General features: G+C 40.2%; 1 long non-coding RNA gene across 2 annotated transcripts; it reads right to left on the reverse strand.

The window, feature by feature from the left end:
- Positions 1–4,321: 4,321 nt before the first annotated feature.
- Positions 4,322–8,305, reverse strand: LOC308383563. 2 transcript variants are annotated; one of them, XR_013969162.1, is made up of 4 exons: positions 7,335–8,305; positions 7,146–7,258; positions 6,949–7,060; positions 4,322–6,868 (listed from the first exon to the last, which is right to left on the reverse strand). It is a non-coding gene; the product is annotated as an uncharacterized lncRNA (long non-coding RNA). The 2 variants fall into 2 exon arrangements; XR_013969163.1 differs by having other exon boundaries at positions 7,146–8,305.
- Between the last annotated feature and the right edge of the window lie 6,519 nt (positions 8,306–14,824).

A 14,824-nucleotide genomic window follows, 5' to 3' on the forward strand; every position in this document is an offset into this window, starting at 1 on the left:
AACAACCGGCATGTGGAAGCTAACAGAACTGAACTTTGAAAAACCCTGTTTGTGTGTCACCAAATACCGTTTTAATATTTTTTTAGCCGAGAATGTAGTGGTTTAATCTTCATGTGTCTGGTCGGTTTGTCAAGATACAGCCTCTTTGCAAAAGTGCTTCGATGATTTCGGAGACGTCTGCCCAGTCTCACGGCAAAGCGTGGGATAGACCCGCTCGCCTCGCAAGCAATCCCACCGACAAAGCGCAGGCCCCGGTACACAGCTGTAGTAACCCCCGCTGACTTCTTTTACTGAGGTTATATTTATCGGTGTTTTATTTCCTGATGTTCTTATGTGTCCTACGTGTTTCAGTCGCCAATTCTGAATTATAACTAACATTAAAAACATGTTTAAGGAGGAGAGAGAGCAAATAAATCTGTTTAACATCTGATCTTTGGGTTTTTGTTCAGTAATCAGCGTGACCTGTGTATAAACGCATAAAAGAGATAACGTTGGTGTTTCTGTCATGTAGTAACTGCTGGCTTTAACTGTACAAAGGTTGTTCGACACTATGAAACACATACAGACTTCATGATGTTCGGCTAATATTTTTATTGTGAATATTAATCATGAGGGTAAACGGCCCTGTACACCACGGAGCGAGGTCAGCATATCCACGATATGCAGAGTTTCCCAGCTGACTAACTGCCAACTATTCCAGAGACGTGAAAATATACAGCATAAAGAAAAGTGTAAGAGACCCAGCAGCAGATTAGAATAACAGTTATACATTTAATAAATCACCAAATGAATCCAAGAAGCGAGCAAACCTGTTCCGACAATTTGAGTTTGTGTTCCCTCAGCTGCAGACTCGCTGCTGTTTAAATGTTTGAAAAGGAAGATTAGATATAAACAAACGTCAAACGTAGACTCATTCTGCCTTCACATTTGATATGAGGCCACACAGTAAAAAACTGTCAATTTTACACTTAGAGAGTTGATTTTAACTCTGTTTCAGATAACATTTGGTCCCACTCAAAATTAGGGTAAAATTTACTCTATGGCCAGTGTTAACTTTTTAGTGTTAATTCTACTCAGTTTAGTGTCAAAATTAACAACAAAATGTGTAAAAATATTTAACACTGAGGGTTATTCACACTGTTTAGAGTAATATGATTTCACTTTATAGAGTTATTTTTAGTCCAAGTTCACTCTAATGTGTAATAATATTTCATTTTCATTATTTTTTCATATTTATCATATGATGCTATATTTCTAAATGGCTGTGATCTATCCTATATTATGAAAATAACTACAAACATACAGGTTACAGTAACAGCATTTATTAGCATAACAAACTCTTACAAATGACAGTAAGTAATGACAGTTGTCATTCACTCCATACGACAATTGTATGTCAAAAGGCCTGGGATAATGCAGGCTGTCAACATGAAAGACAACTAAATCTTGCTTTGTCCTGGTCAACTCATAAGCATGGAAATGTTCTTGAAAGGCTACTGTACATAATGGCAAAATGAGAAGTACCAGTTTCTCATGTATTATCAGAACTGACTCAATCTGGTAAAACACAGGCATTTCAGACACTACTTTGCCACAAATAACCAAATGCGGGCGGTAAACAATACCATTCTGTTTAGCCCAGTTCACTTTCATAACTTGAACTCTATTGGGCAGTTGCATTGCTATTGCAATTCCAGAACCTCCTTTTACCATATCTAAAGACACCATTTTTCCTGGACCAATGTCTAACCGACTAAAGGTTGTTGAAGATTGCCAAATGTATGCCATATAATTCTGGTGTTTTTTTGGCCAGCGTTTTGGTGATATTTTTGAATGATTTGAGCAGTTTCTTGAAAAAATTGTGCTTACCTTCATAGCGCATGCACCAACTATGAAGTACAGGCCCTATTTTTTGGATGCAGCGAGGATAATGGATAAGAAAATGGTGCTTTGGTAAAAGTTTTTTCTGGGGATACAACATCTTGAACAGTTTGTGGTGTTCCACAATCAAATGTTTTAAATATACACACATACCTTGAGATAACATAGGAGAAAATACAATGTTAACTATCTGTAGTAATAAAAGTAGTAGGCCCCGATGTTGGTCAGTAGAGGTTACCAAATCTCCAAACATGAGGGGAACATTCCTCAGTAAGCACCATGTCTGAATAGCATTCAGTCCCAGATCATTAGACTCTCCACCTAAATTCACAGCTACTGGCCTATTGTTTTTCTCCATGAATCCATAATCAAAACTTTGTATTCTCAAATTCACTTCTCCCAATGTAAGATGTTGTTCTTTTAAATACAAAAACAATAACTTCAGTTTGTACTGGGCCACTCCTTCCAAAACATCATGCATCACATCAACTGAGAAGTTCTCAGTTGTGTGAAAGTATGTCAGTGAATTCAATAAGCATGAACTCTTTACACCAAAAACATAAGGAAGCAATGGATTATTAGACATTTCCTGACAGTGAGCAGTGTGGTTGTCTTTGGTGCGCAACACTATTTTGGGGGAATCTTCAGAGAATTCTGTTTGAAAGTCATCTTTATCAGCTAAACAAAACCTGCAACAGTACCTTGCACTGAAAGACTCCACCAGACCAAACAAGCTATGTAAGCCTAAATTATCACCAGTGACCTGTACCACACTACCACGAACATAACCACCGAATAGTGGAATCTCAATACCATCGCTCTCTAACACTTTAATGTCTCGAACAATAGGAACAAGAATTTCACTAAAACCATAACGTTTCAGATCTTGTGCATGAAATAAGGCACAAAGGTGTATGTTGGCCAAAAAAGAATTCCATTTGGGAGAGAAGTTTCTTAAGGTAAAATATACTGCACCCAACTTGTGAATACCTCGCTTGGAACCAAGAGGATTTGCAACCTCAAAGTCATCATAGAACATTTGGATCTGAACTGTGTGCTTTTCTGTTGAAAAAAAGAGGGCGTGTCTTCAATAGAGATCCATCACAAATATCTCTGCGTCTTGAATCACAAGTGTCTGATTTTTTCAACATTTCTCCAACATGCTGACTCTTAAATATTGATTCCAATGTTGATAAAACTGGAACATACATGAATTTATCTTGAACAACTGCCTGATCATATGTTCCAGTCTTTTTATTTCGTCTTGTGTCAAATCTTGAGCCAATTACACATTCAACTGGTTCTACAGTTTCCCACTTGTCTGATAAATATTTTGACCTCTTGTACTCAGAATTAAGAACTGAGAAAGGATTCTCTAACTCATCAAAACATGCTTCAACTTTCTTGCACATTTCTGTTTCTCTTTCATTACTAAATACATGCTTAATGACTGTTTCTTTAGCATGTTGTTGGATATCTTGAACAATCTCTTCCATGGAATTCACTACAGAATTCACTACACTTTGGCCTACACCTGCTGCCTTTAGATCAGAAATAACAGCTGCACAACTATTTACAAGGTCTGCTGAAGATAATTCCGACTCAGCCTCTAAATCAGGGGTGTCAAACTCAAATACACAGTGGGCCAAAATTCAAAACTGGAACAAAGTCGCGGGCTAACATTAATATTTATTGAAAAAAAAAATCTTCCTCTAGATATAAGAATGAATCTTTTTTTATGGACTCAAACAAGTTTTGCTGAAAACCTGAATATGGAACAAGCAAAGCTTAATACTAAACAATATATATATTAACTGTATAATACCAGTAGGCCAGCTCTAATAGTAATTTGGTATGGCTTCGCGGGCCAAATGTAATCAGGCTGCGGGCCAAATCTGGCCCGCGGGCCAGAGTTTGACACCTATGCTCTAAATGTTCAGGCACCACATCAACATTAGCAGTAGTACTTGTGTCCGTAACACTTTGAACTGCAAATTAGACTAACAATGTTCACTACCCACAGCTTTTGCCTCATAGTTTATATGGCATGGCCTTTTAGGTTGTCTTCCTTCAGTGGTTGCTGCTTCTTCAGGAGGTTCACACATTGTGAAGTTTAGAATGATTGTATCATCCGATGGAGAAGATGATGATGACAGAGATACACCTGTGCATTAAGGAACATGACCAAAGCAGAAGCATTAAATTTAACTGTTAATGCTTCAATCTCAACCTTTAAATTTCATATAAACATATACGTATGTGAGTGATTACCAAGTTCTTCATTGCTCAGCATGACTCGGAAGGTTACAGGTGACCCCTTCACTATTTCTTCAAACACCTCTGCGTCTACTTCTGTGTCAGACTGGTCAAACACCTTCATATCTAGCTGTCTGCCTTCTGGTATGTTAAATTTTAGGCACACTGAAGTAAGGTAAGAGAAAAGAAATGTTACAGAAATTGTTAAAAAAAAAAAAAAGGCCATGCATTTTCTTATCAAATGGTAGAGTAAGGCTATGTCTTCACAAAATATTGATGAGATGAAGCTTAAGAATATAGGTAATTCTCATTCATTGTTGAAGTAGAAACAATTATCAACTTAGGTAGTTGACTTAGAATATAATTAAGCTTGTTTATTGACCAGGTAAACGTTGTTATCTTGTTTTATCCTGATATTCTAACCTTCTTTCATGAAAGCATCAAATGTCAGGGCCCTATTTCAGGAAGCCGGTTTAGAAAACTCAGAGTGAAAAACGATACTCAGGGTTGAGTAACCCCGAACTGTCCAACTCGGAATATTCGGTTTCAGAAAGGCTGATAACAATTAGTTCAATCAACGCGGAGTTGCTTTAACCCCAAGTCAAGCGCGCGCACGAGGATACATAAAGCCCTGATTAGTGGAGCACAGATTAAGCGAGTCACCATGGAGACGGAGGGAAAGAAGGCGCGGTCAATGTATTTTACAGCGCTTGAGGCCGAAATTCTGATGGCAGCATATGCCGATAACATGCAAATTTTGCGGAAAAAAAGTAACACAGCCTCAGCTGCAAAACAAAGGGAGCATGCATGGCAAAACATAGCCGACAGAGTCAATGCGTGAGTGTTACTTTAAACATTGATCTAGGGATTTCCACCCATTTAACACGTTATTTTATTTTATTTTTTATTTTATACATTTTATTTTGTGACGTGATGTGAGCGCAGGTGCAACCCAACAGGCCCCAAACGTTCCTGGCAGCAAGTAAAAATGAAATATAAAAATATAGTCCAAACAGGTAAGGTGTAATTGTATTATGAGCCATAGTGCTTGGTCTGTTTGTCCCATGTAAATCAATTGCAGTTAGAGGCTACATTAATTTTCCTTCTGTAAGCACTTATTGAAATTATCTGAGCACATTACAAGTACATATTTGCTTACTCTGTATGCTCAAATGTGACCCCGTTATAGCCAACAGAAAAAAAGCAGAGGCCTGAAAAACAGGTGGGGGTCCTCCACCACCACCACTCACAGAGGCTGAGCAGTTGGCCCTCAGCCAAAACAGTGGGCGCCCTGTGGCTGAAGGCATCTCTGCGGGGACATCCTCTGAGTCAATAACCCCGCAAGACACAAGTGCCTACATAAGAGGTAAATTCAAAATAATACATGATGTGCATACATCCTTTCTTCACAGTCACCTTTGCAGTGCTACTCATTCATTTGATAAACTCTTTACCATAATGAATTATTTTGTAGTGAAGTTATTTTCCTACTGATTTTGCCTTCCCTCAGTCTTGGTTGTCTTTGAGAGCATAATGACAATGAAGTGTAAGGTGATTGGTATATGTTTGTTAATTGCCATTTGGTCCCTTGTAAGTTATAAGTGACCTGTATAAACCTCATATTCTATCAGTTGATGGTGATGGTGTACTGCATCTGGTGCAGCCTCCTGTTGAGCCAGACCAACATGCAGTTATGAGTACTCTTAATACTCCACAGATTATATGAGTTTACAGTAGAACAGCAATGTTGTTAATTTCTTTACTACAGGAAAATAATGAAGAAACATTGACAGCTGTTACAGAGGAGGAAGCAACAGAGACACTTTATGAGGTTTACATCTTACAATGGAAAATATAACAATTGAATAAAATGTGGTACTATAATAAAACCATGGACTTTCTATGTCTCTAACAGAGTGATGATGGAAATGAAGAGGAAGAGGGTCCAGCCACGTCTCCAACAAACCTTTCCTCAGTAAGATGTTCAGCACTGATTTACAACCAACCTAAGTAGGCATGTACTATGAATGTCAATGCTATTTTCTGTTTCAATAGCTCCCTGTAAAGCAGCTGTACAAGACCCATTTGATCAAGAAAATAAAAAAATGTGACTTGGAAATGGAACACTTCAAGCAGCAGATCCAAAAGACCAAGATTGAGATTTTACTGCTAGAACATCAGTTAAGGGTGGGTGAAGTGGTCAGAGATGGACGAATTATTTCAGTGTTATATACTTATACATAATAATATACTTATTAATACTTTGTGTACAGGAAATACAGGTGACCAATAAAGCCAGTTGAACAAAAAATCTGTTTATTCTTCTTTCAACATGTTGAGGTGATGGGTCAAAGGAAATGATTGTGACATATGGTGTCTCTGACTGCTCTTCCATCTTGTATGTCCGTGGGAGGGTCAGGATGTTCATGGTTTGGATCACTGCTGATGTTTGGTTCAGAAGGACAGTGTTCTCCTCTAATTGTGGCAATGTTGTGAAGAATCACACATGCCACAATAATGTCACATGCCCTTTCTGGGGTGACCCTGAGTCTTTGAAGGCACTGGAACCGGGCCTTAAGCATTCCGATAGTCATTTCAACTCTGGCTCTTGTCCTGCAATGAGCCAGATTATATCGCTGCTGTGGGCCCGGTTCAGGGTCAGGGTAAGGGGTAAGCAAATAGGGTAAACATGGATACCCCCTATCACCAAGCAAGTAGCCAGTGAACTCTCCTAAGACAGAAGGATACACTTCAGTTCAAATGTCCCTGTAGCAATTGGTCTTTATATATTTTAAAGTATTTTCAACTCACCATGTCCAAATTTTGTGCTCAGTGTACATTCACAAAAAATTCGTGAGTCATGAACAGAGCCTGGCCACTTGGCTTCCACATTTGTCATAATGTTGGCAGCATCACATATGATCTTCACAGTGCAGAGAACACAAATTAGCATCCATTACTATAATGAAATAATTTGTTAGTTTGAAATGCTACAGGGAACTATGTACCTGTACATTAATGCTGTGGAAAGACTTCCTGTTCACATAGTCTCCTTCATTTACTGAAGGAGCAATGATTGGAATGTGAGTGCCATCTATACAGCCAATCACGCCTGGGAACCCTGAAAATAAATGTAAAATTTAAGTAGTAGTTCAAGTATCACCACATCATGAATTGAGTTTTGTTCATCCTGATACCTGCAATTTTGTGGAATCCCTCTTTGATAAATCTTGTGGGTCTATGACCGGGGAACACCACAGACGAGTACAGGAGACGTTTCAGTGCAACTGTAACATTCCTGACTGCCCGACAGACGGTAGCCTTGGAAACGTGCTCAGCGTCACCAATATTATACAGAAAGCTCCCGTTTGCAAAAAAACGAAGTGCAATACAAATAATATGTACAGAACTGAGAGGATGTCCGCGATGTGTCACATGAGCAATATTAGGCCTGAGGATGTTATTCAAATGAATTATAGATTGTGCTGAAAAACGGTAACGTTCACACAGAAAATCATCAGGAAATGATCAAATGTCCAAACGCGCTCTAATCACTCTCTCCCGGCGGAGAGCTCTGCGGAGAATTTGGGCTTCAACATCTACTGGCTCTTCGAGGTAGGGGCACGCCATGTCCGACACTTCCTACTGTCAGGTTTCCGACAAAGAGGCGGAGACAGTCAGGGTTAGTTGTGGTAAACCTGCTAGGGGGCAGGTTAGCTTCACGGAGTGTGTCGTCATAGTGACTCACTCAGGATTCATCTGAACTCGCTTTGTGAAACCGAAAACCCAGAGTTTTCGTTAACTCAGGGTATACTTACTCAGAGTTTGCACTAAACCGGCTTTCTGAAATAGGGCCCAGGTCAGACAGCCTAACATACTTCTGCTCCCCACCAAACAAAACACGCAGCAACATATTCTGTTCACAAAACAAAAGAGAAAAAAATAATAAAGGAAAGAGTTTAAAACTGTGGATGTACTTTAGAGCTTTAGTTTTTATACAAAATAGAAGCAGTTAAAAGTCAATATTACTTAACAGCTACAGCATGAAGAAATAAGTAACAGATTAACTGCTAATAAAGATCCTTTATCAACCAGTGTTACTGCAAATGGACCAAGTGTGACTAACATCTAATATTGTTTAATAACTTTAGTCTACTTATCAAGTATTGGTCGCTCTTACTTACAAACCGGTTAACGTAACCCCCTCGGTGCACTCTGCATGCTAACTGTTAGCAGAGCTAGTGAAATCTCTGAAAACATCTGAGCACTTTTGCAAACATGTTCTATGTTGACAACCTGACCAGACATGTGAAGATTACGGCGCGACATTCGCAGCTAAAACACTGTTAAAAGTGTAGTTGGTGACAGAAAAACGGGATATTTTAAAACTACACCACCACCATTGCTGCCTGTGATTTGAAATGCATTCTGGGATACCTGGCTGCCCCAAGTCTACACAAGCAATCGATTATCTAGGATCGACCTGTTTTGACTTACTTTGCACGGCAACCAATCAAATGTTAGAGAAGCTGCATGGGCAGCGTTAACCCCGCCCCCTGAGTTTGATGGGTGAGGCTGACAGATAAAATTATTTCAAGATGAGAGCCAGACGCCAGGACTGCCAAAATGAAATAACTAAATATAGCATTAAATAATTAATTAAATGTGTCAATAATTAATTAAATGTGTCAATAATTAATTAAAATGTGAAATACATAAATAATTAATTAAATGTGTCAATAACTAATTAATTACATGTGTCATAACTATTTATTTAATTAATTAATTCCAATTTTAATTAATTATTGCCACATTTAATTAATTATTTAATGATGTATTTAATTAATTCATTATGGCAGTCCTGGCGTTCCATAGTGCCCACCACCCAGTTTTAAATGCATGTAGACATTGAGGGTTCTCAGGAGGGGCCGTGCTGTACAGTACATGTACAGTGTCCATTTTTTATTTATTTATTTATTTATTAACCTTTATTTAACCAGGAAGATCCCATTGAGATTAAAAACCTCTTTTTCAAGGGAGACCTGGCCAAGATAGGCAGCAGCAGATGTCTCACAGTTACAGAAATTACTCAAACACAGGCAGCAACAACACACATGCAACAATAAGTGAAAGAATACAAATAAAATAAAAAATAAAATTCAATAAAATTCAAATAAAATAAAAAGTCAGTTAAAATGACAATCAATCTAATTGAAACAGTTGCATGTTATGGACTTGGCCTCAAGGATTCGTAGTTTAGATTTAAAATCACTTAATGAAATGAATTCAGTCATTTTCCATTCCTTCTGCAGTTTGTTCCAGGCCAAGGGTGCTAAATGGACAAAAGCTCTTTTACCAAGTTCAGTTCGGGCAAATGGAACAGAAAGCAACAAGTAACCATGCGGACGAAGAGAATACCGACCAGCATGTTTCATTACAAGCAGGGAACATATATAAGAAGGCAGCAACCCAAGTATCGCCTTATATATAAAACTGTATAAATGAGAGTTCCTCCGACTTACCAAAGCAGGCCATCCTACCTGAGAGTATAACTCACAGTGGTGAGTCTGAAATTTACGGTTAGTGATGAACCTCAGAGAAGCACGATACACAGAATCAACCATTCGAAGACATTGAGCAGAAGCATTCATATATAGAATATCACCATAATCCAGCACAGGCAAGAATGTTGCAGCAACAAGCCGCTTCTTTGTATTAAAAGAGAAACACAACTTATTTTGAAAATAAAATCTCAGTTTTAACTTCAGGTTTTTCACAAGATTCTCTACATGTGGTTTGAAGGTAAGCGAGTCATCAATTAAGATTCCCAGATATTTATAGGTGTGAACCAACTCTATTTTATTACCTTCAAGAGTGGTTACTGATGGGATTGTTTGGGCTCGTCTCCTTGATTTAGAAAACAACATGAGCTTTGTTTTGTCTGCGTTGAGAACAAGTTTAAGCTGATGTAATGAGTGCTGGACAGCAGAAAAGGCTTTCTGCAAGGAGTCGATGGCTTGGACAAGAGTTGAACCACAGCTGTAAATAACTGTATCATCAGCATAGAAGTGCAAGTTTGCATCTGGCACATGTAGACTAAGATTGTTTACGTAAATGATAAATAGAAGGGGACCTAATACAGAACCCTGTGGCACTCCGTTGTGCACTGTAACAAAGTCAGAACATAGACCGTCAGATTTAATGCACTGAGTCCTGTTACTGAGGTAGTTTGAGAACCATGCCACTGCTCTCTCAGAGAGTCCTGACTGGAAGAGTCTAAGTTTTAAAATACAATGATCAACAGTGTCAAATGCTTTTGACAAATCAATAAAAAGGGATGCACAGTGTTGTTTTTTATCAAGTGCAATAGTAATATCATTTACCACTCTAATTGCAGCTGTGATAGTACTGTGATTCTTCCTAAAGCCTGATTGATATTCAGATAAAATGGCATTGATGTGCAAAAACTCCTTTAACTGCTCACACACAAGAGCTTCAAGAACTTTAGCCAGCACAGATAGATTAGATATTGGTCTGTAATTAGTTAACACTGCTGGGTCGCCCCCTTTTAATAGAGGAACAACAAAAGCTGATTTCCATACTGAGGGAATTTTATTCGTATCCAGTGTGAGGTTGAAAAGTGTTGTGAGAGGCTCTGCTACAAAATCAGCTGCCAGTTTCAAGAAGTAAGGATCTAGTAAGTCTGGCCCTGGAGATTTTCTAGGATCTAACAGTTTAAGAGCTTTACAGACCTCCTGCACAGAGAAAGGAACAAAGTTAAATGGCTGACCAGTGTACACCGGAAGGTTTGTGCCAGATTTTACAGAGACTGGGTTCAGAGAGTCAAACAAAGAGCCAGAAGATATAAAGTGCTTGTTAAAACAATTCATAATCTCCTTCCTATCATAAACAGGAACAGAATCCTTAAAAACATAGGTGGGTAGAGCGTGGGAGCTTTTACTCACTGAAAGAGACTTAATGATTTTCCAGAACTTCTGTGGATTATTTAGGTTCTCAGTGGTGACAGACAGATAATATTCTGTTTTAGCTTTCTTAATAGAGGAAGTACATCTGTTTCTTAGTTGTCTGAAAAGAAGCCAATCACTGGGGTAGCCTGTTTTCCTCGCTTTGGCCCAAGCCAGATTACGCTCATGAATGATATCTGCCAGCTCTTGGGAGAACCAGGGGTTTTCACGACCTTTTATCCTATATCTTCTTAATGGAGCATGTTTATTCACAATTTGCATAAACCCATCCTTAAAGAATGCCCACGCTAATTCTACATCAGGGATCAATCCTATTTTCTTCCAGTCATAATTTGACAAATCATGATAAAATGCTTGCTCATTAAAATGTTTAAGAGTTCTTTTAAAAATAATACCATGTTGTGACTTGGCCACTTTAGTATTTCTAATAGCAGCAACAACACAGTGGTCACTTAAGTCATTACAAAAGACACCCAAAGATGAAAATTTATGAGGAACATTTGTCAAAATCAAGTCAATCAAGGTAGACTTTTCGGGGCTTTTGAGATTCAGCCGAGTGGGTAAATTGACCAGCTGGGTAAGACTGATAGAATCACAGAAAGATTTAAAATCATCTGAAACAGTTTTGAGCCAATCCCAGTTAAAGTCACCAGCTAGAACAAGCTCCCCATAATTTAGTCTGGACAGCAAAAGGTTTAAAGAACGCAGAGCTTCTGTGGAGGCAGAAGGGGGTCGATAGCAACAAGCAACTGTTATGCAAAGACCCTTTGCAACATTCACATTCAGAGCCAAAAATTCCAATTGTTTGCAAATTGATTCTGATAGAACTATTGTAGCATCAAATTTTGACTTAACATAAGCAGCAACACCACCACCTTTCTTAAACCTATCGGTGCGATAGATATTGTAGCCAGCCATGCTAACATGTTCATCAGATATATATTTAGACAACCAAGTTTCAGAAATGAGGACAATATCTGCATCTGTTGATTGAACCCAGATCTTGATCATATCCATCTTGGGTAACAAACTGCGCACATTAAGATGAACTATCTTCAGCCCAGGTGAGGATTTAAATTCAGATGGTGTCTGGCTACATTGCAGCTCAGGGCCTGGGTTAGGTTGCACATTACCAGATAAGAGCAGTAGTAAGACGATCAGAAGTCTCTGCTTTGTACTTATTGATTTTGACGTGTGAAATGTTGACACAAAGCAGGATTTTTCGTAACTAATTTTGTAATTGTACAAAGCAAGAAGGTTTTGAAGATGAGGTAAATCTTTCTGTAGTTCAAAATGATTAATGTCCTGTTCCAAATACATTGGAAATTGTACAGGATGTATAGCAGCAGTGACGCATGTAGATCTGGGAACCATGTCTCGCAGAATGGGGTCACTGTTAAATGTTCTCATCTTAGAAAAATTGAGAGTCCAAAAGTCCCCCACGGCCAATAAGCAAAGTAAAGTTATTAAAAAAGCCATTATCCAAAACACAATGATTGTTGATGCTGAATTAAATAGGCTGCACAAACCTAGGATGGCAAGTAAGGCTCCAGCCAAAAGTTCGGGTCCTGGTGGCTTGCTAGCAGAGGGCTTCTGCTAGCACATTCACCAATGTGGTGTAGAAGGCTTCAATCAACAGCACAGCGCCCGATGTATTGCAGATAAGCTTTTCGAGCAGCACAGGCCTTGGTGTGGTGCTGATGTCTTGCACTAGCAACACAGATGCAGTTTGTTCAGCCGGCAGCAAAGGCCCTGGTGTGCTGCAGACGGCCCCAGCCAGCAGCACAGGCCCTGGGGTGTTGCCTATAGGTCCAGACGGCAGAACAGGCCCTGGTGAGGCTCAGTTGGTTTATGCTAGCAGCACAGGCCCTGATGTGGTGCCTATGGGTCCAGCCGGCAGTACAGGCCCTGGTGAGGCTCAGTTGGTTTATGCTAGCAGCACAGGCCCTGATGTGGTGCCTATGGGTCCAGCCGGCAGTGCAGGCCCTGGTGAGGCTCAGTTGGTTTATGCTAGCAGAACAGGCCCTGGTGTGGTGCCTATGGGTCCAGCTAGGCCCTGGTGCGGTGCAGATGGCCTCAGCCAGCAGCACAGGTCCTGGGATGGTGCCGATGGATCCAGCTGGCAGCACAGGCCCCGGTGCAGTGAGATGGCCTCAGAAAACAGCACAGGCCCTGGTTGAGGCTCAGTTGGTTTATGCTAGCAGCACAGGCCCTGGTGTGGTGCAGACAACCTCTGGTAGTAGCAGAGGTCCCCCCCAAAAAAGACCACTTTCCAAGAATTTACAGAATAGTTTAAAATACTCTTTGTGTCTGTATCCAGGTTGGATGAGCGCCGAGTATTTGTATATGTGTGCATGAGGGTGGGAATGCATGTTTAGGTCTGTGTGCGCCTATTCGTCTGTGTCTATATGTCAGCTCGGGTCTTACACTCCACCCCCTTGGAACATCTCAGGCCCTCCAAGGTATGGAGGCTTATTTCCCCTCACCACACTCCCTGCTGGTGGCTGATGCCCTCAGACATCGGTGCGTTCTTGGTGTCCAGGGCTGGACGCTCAGGTCTGTACCAGCTCACTCCCCGGTACGGCTGCTTGGTGGGGCCTGGTGCCTGTGGCTCGGTCGGGCCCCTTGCGGGGGCTCGATTCACTCTGGCACAGCTGACTGCCGGCAGAGCCCGCGTGTACGTCACTGCCGCCCCCTCTGGCTTCTGCTCTGTGGCTGTTGGGTGACCCCTCATCTGGGGTTCTCCTCAGCTCTTCCCAGGAAGGTGGCACGGTTGCCCCTCCGGTGGTCCTCTTTGGGCGCTCGCACTCTGGGGGCCTCTGGATGTCTGGGGCCTGGATCTCCTCCATGCCTGCTTCATGCCCTGGGGGACGAGGCTGTGGCTCCCCACACCAGCAGATCGTTACATGGAGAAGCCTTTTGAATAGACGAGCACTCATCCACACAGGTGTTCACACACACAAGCTACACCTTTCTTGGCTGCTACCTCAAACCACATTATGCGATGTCAATCTTGCGTGCTGCACAATCACATTCAGTATTTAATATTTACTGTTATTTACACTTAGCTAGATTATTGCAATGGTGTTGTGTTATTATGTTGCTCTCTTTTTTGCTTGTTTTCTCTTATTTTCTTCTCTCAACAGGTGACCTGGGAGATATTTTTTAAGTGCCCTTTCTCACTGTCCCTCTTCCCCTTTTCTTCCTTCCTTCCTTCCTTCCTATCCCCCAGTCATGTCTGTCCTATCTGTAACAACTGAAAATAAATTAAAATAAATAAATAATAACAAAGGTTGATCAAATGGACCAATATGGCAAGGCCGTGATGGTCCATTTGGTAAATTAAGTTAGTTGGGCATCTTTTTTGGCCTTCAGACAATAATTCTGATGGCTAAAAAACGAAACGGGACAACAACAAGAAAAGAAAGAAAGAAAGAAAAAAGTAATAAAAATGTATCTAAAACATATTTTAAGATGAATCTTTTTATGACTGAGTAAAAAAAAATGCTAAAATTTGAGTGCAGTGTTGAGTGAAATGGTTTTATTAAAATTTAATTGACCCTTTGAAATTATTTGTTGGAAGTCTTAAATCCCACTGAACAGGGGAAGAGAAAGAGACAGAGACACAAAGATAGCAACACAGAGGTAAATAAACATGGAGACAAGACACTGAGAATAAGACAGAAGGGGAAATGCCCAAA

This window comes from Rhamphochromis sp. 'chilingali', assembly GCF_963969265.1.
Source record: "Rhamphochromis sp. 'chilingali' genome assembly, chromosome: 16".
In the NCBI taxonomy this organism is placed as follows: Eukaryota; Metazoa; Chordata; class Actinopteri; order Cichliformes; family Cichlidae; genus Rhamphochromis; species Rhamphochromis sp. 'chilingali'.